Raw genomic sequence first — 5,000 nt, forward strand, 5'->3', positions numbered from 1 at the left:
TATATATATATATATATATATATATATATATATATATATATATAAAGATATATATATATATATATATATATATATATATATATATATATATATATATATATATATGATAGATATAGATGGTGATAAAATCAACTTTAATGTTAAAAATATAATCAACTGCACAACGTTTTCTGAGCACTCGCTAAAACGGACTGATATATATTATCAAACACTTTAGTCGATACGAGAATTGAGAATAAAAAGATGAGTCCAAGAGAAACAAAAGGTGTAGTTAGTTAGACATCCTATGTTATTTCTTAAAAAAGGCCATATTTTTATTTTTTATTTTTTAAGATAATTCTTATGAGAATTGAAAGCTGTGGGGAAGAATCATTAAAAGAATCACAAAGTTCAATGATGATATTGTTCAAATGACGTATATAAGGCCAATTACGTGGTAGCTACATTCAGTTTAGAATTTTAGGTATGAATAAAAACTTCTAGTGTTATACCTAACAAGGGATGGACTTCCGCTTTCCTAAATTGGTATTTGAACATTGCATTTTTAGAGGATATCACACTGCGTTTATTGTGTGTAATTAACGCTTGCTTTGTATTAAACATTATTATAGTGATAATAGGTATTCCACTTTTTCTAGTCACGCAAATTAACATAATAGAACAGATATGAATAAATTGTACAGTTATTATTTAGAAACTAGAACTCCGTAGTTTGATGGAAAACTTTTTTTTTCCCTAAATAAAGGCAGAAAATATATTACAAATATCTAATATATGAAAATTATATGTTATCTTATTACTTGATATTTTAATTCTTAGTGACTGTCATACAATTATCAGTCAGCCATGTGCCCCCCCCCCCCCCCAAAAAAAAAGGCTGGACCTAGAGATAGGAATAAATGAGTTATCATCAGCACTATCAAATAGATTTTTATTAAAAAAAAAATCGTCTGCGATGATTCCAAGCGTTGTATTTCTGGTAACAGAAAAGAATATATTTCATACATCAATCAAACGATCAATGTTTCACGTTTCACCCAGATAAAATATACGATATCTTTAATCAAAACTAGGCAATTTTTATATTTTTACTTTAGAGTCTAAAGTATAAGTGCAAATGTGTATCAAAGCCTAATTATCCTTTTTAATTTTATAACATGGAACATAAACAAACTGTATGGTTTTTGTTAAGCTACCAAGCATATGTTGTTTGTATAATTTCTCATGAATTTCTGTTATTCAGACTTGCTACTTGTATTATTAAACACCCCAACATGTACTTTTCTTTAAACAACCCGTTTTTAAAAGCATAATCATATCGCATACAAAGACAATTTACATGGTTATGGAGGTTTGGGTCGTTATGGTTTATTTGTGCAAAATTTGGAGTCGCTACCAAAAAAGGTTAACAACCACTGCTTTAGACAAATGATCGAATCTCTTCCCTTCACAGCAATACTACAAGATCTTTTATCTTGACTTTCTTTTTCTCAAATTTCCTCTGACCACTAAGGCAGTTGTGGTTTCTCTATTTCCTCTCGAGAAAACTTGGAAGACTCCACTATATATTTCCATTGAATCTCTCGTACTCCTTCAACTCGCAAAAGAAAAACCATCTCACTCAACAGCTGAACCCGTGAAGTAGAGGAGCAAGATCCTAGCTGGTAGCGTTCATTAAATCTGGTGTTGGTATCCATGTTTGGAAGTTGCTGAGAATTAACATCTTGCAAGAAATTGCTGGGAATAAAACTCCGATTAAATTGAGGGCAGTCGTGTGGGTAGGTAATTACAACGAGGTGGTTTCTCTTGGGAACAAAACTAAAACTGGAAGTCTAAAAACAATCTCTCCATTAGAAGCAAGAGAATAAACATTAACTGAAAGTAGAAAAGTTTAGGGTGAACTTTCTTTTAGTAACCACGTTAATAAATGTGTGGTTAAGAGAGCCTAACGAACATGTAACCTTCGCAAAGGAATATATAAACTTTAATAAAGAATTTAGCGTCTATAAGGATAATTAGTATGCATAGCATTATGAAAATTGATAGAGGTTGAAAAATCAAACAGATATGTTTCAATAAACTAAAGCTAAAAAAACACTTGAAGATGTTTCACGGATATAAGAAACAATCCTGGAATCGCCTAGTGATCATATTTCCTTAACAAAAAAATATCTGAGACTATACAATTCCACTGGGATATTTCTTTTGAAAACATTCGGAAGAAAACTATGGAAAGATAAATGGGCAAATTTCCTCACCTCCCCCCCAAAAAAAGAAAATATGATGCCTAAAGGGCTAGAGAGATATTTATTGTATAGAGGCGAATTAATCAAATTGACATTAGAAAAGTGAAATAGGAATAATTTACCAACAAAAACTATAAGAATGGAATCATAAGTCTTGGTAGTTTATATCTGTTCATATATATATAATATATATATATATATATATATATATATATATATATATATATATATATATATATATATATATATATATATGGAAGATTTAAAGCCACGGTCTAGTTTCGGGAAAGATAAAGAGAATTAATTTGATTATAGATTTTCATTCATTTTATTGTTCATAGCAGTACCGAATAAAAACCAGAAAAGAAAGATTTTGTAATGCTTTCAAATATCACTTGATAATAATACTAATAATAATAATAATAATAATAATATAAATAATAATAATAATAATAATAATAATAATAATAATAATAATAATAATAATAATAATAATAATTATAATAATAATAAAGAAAAAATAATAATAAATTCTTAAATAAACTTTTTTATCCATATAGAATGAGAAGGTTAAAAGTCCACGGATATGAACAATTTAGATGAATATTTTCACTATAAATGTGAGAACAGGTGATGATAGTGTAAATTAACGCATAAAATTTCAGAAAACAATACAACTGATTACTAGTTCAATAATCAAATCTTATGAGAATGCAGTGGTATTTTGTTGGAGGTATTTAGAAAATTTATAGGTTATAACTGCATTTCTTGGAAGGTTCTCAATCACCGAATAACATTGCAAATTCTTTAGTAGAAATAAGAATTTTCAAAGGATGGATCACGAAGGATATTTTAGAAAATCAATCAACAATATCTTGATGAAAAACTCTTTGCCTTTTCTCTCTCTCTCTCTCTCTCTCTCTCTCTCTCTCTCTCTCTCTCTCTCTCTCTCTCTCTCTCTCTGTCTCTAGCTATATATATATATATATATATATATATATATATATATATATATATATATATATATATATATTATATATATATATATATATGTGTGTGTGTGTGTGTATGTATGTATGTATAGGTATAGATATTAGTGAGTGACACAATTCCAAAAGAAATATTTCAGTTGGAAATTGATGAGTTATGCCTCATAATCTTTTGAATTCTTTTCATTTTGAGACAGCACTATTCTTCACGGAAGAGACCATTACGAAGTATTGTTGAATGAAAAAAAAAAAAAAGGTCTGAACATCCCAACGTAGGAGCAGGTCATGTAAGATATTTGACTGTAAAAAACGATGCCAGAAATCCACCTAGGAAATAAACAGGCAGCAGGTGGATCACGATTGGTGTTTGTTGCTTCATCCTAGAAATATCCCGAAAGGGAGAGAAACTTATGTAGGAACGTGATGAGAATGTTTAGGTAAATCGAACCCTTATCTTGGTACCCACGAGAGAGAGAGAGAGAGAGAGAGAGAGAGAGAGAGAGAGAGAGAGAGAGAGAGATATTATGTTAAAATATTAGACACATTTATATATACATATGCATGTATATACATACATATATATATATATATATATATATATATATATATATATATATATATATATATATATATATATATATTGAATCTTCATATACCCTTTATATAGAATAAAATAACAAATAGAAAAAGAGGCATAGGAGTATATAAGGCTATAAGAATGGCCATAAAGCTAAATAGTAAGGGATGAGCATATACTTGATAATGCATCACTTCTTCTTTCTCTCTTGCACGAATGATTACGCAATCACGTAGATATACACTTATAAGCCTACACATTTACAAACACACACACACACACACACATATATATATATATATATATATATATATATATATATATATATATATATATATATATATATATATATATATATATATATATGTATGTATGTATGTATATATACATATATATATATATATATATATATATATATATATATATATATATATATATATATATATATATATATATATATATATATATATATATATATATATACATACATATATATATATATATATATATATATATATATATATATATATATATATATATATATATATATATATAAAGGTTTGAGTGTATATGTGTTCTTACTGATGAATTCATAATAACTTAATTAAAATAGCAACACATCAATTTCTTTCTAGTTTTTTTTTATTTTTCTTTATACCACAAATTTTTGTATTCACATGAAATATAAATTAAGGTAATATTTTTCCACATCAGCAGGTGTTCAAACTTACTTATTATTCATGAAGGGTATTACCATCAGTTTTTACTTTCATTTCACTATACATACGCAGATATGACTCGTTATATATATATATATATATATATATATATATATATATATATATATATATATGTATTCATATATATATATATATATATATATATATATATATATATATATATATGCGGTATATGTATATATATGTATGTATATATATATATATATATATATATATATATATATATATATATATATATATATATATATATATATATATAGTACTGTATGCGTATGCATGTTTTTATTTGCGAATGTATGTGTTTATTCATTTTTGCATAAGTATAAAGTCATATACCTCTAAAGAAGAGGCAAGAACTTATTCAAACACTTGAGCATATTATCACGCCAAACCAATCGCTATAAGATATTATATCTAAATAATAAAAGTTTATCAAAGAAGTATTGAA

General features: G+C 26.3%; 1 protein-coding gene across 1 annotated transcript in view; it reads right to left on the reverse strand.

Moving 5' to 3' along the window:
* The window catches only part of LOC137656900 (uncharacterized), a 297,621-nt gene that overhangs the window by 292,088 nt on the left and 533 nt on the right, over nucleotides 1–5,000 (reverse strand).

The sequence above is a fragment of the Palaemon carinicauda genome, chromosome 17 (genome assembly GCF_036898095.1).
Source record: "Palaemon carinicauda isolate YSFRI2023 chromosome 17, ASM3689809v2, whole genome shotgun sequence".
Taxonomy (NCBI): Eukaryota; Metazoa; Arthropoda; class Malacostraca; order Decapoda; family Palaemonidae; genus Palaemon; species Palaemon carinicauda.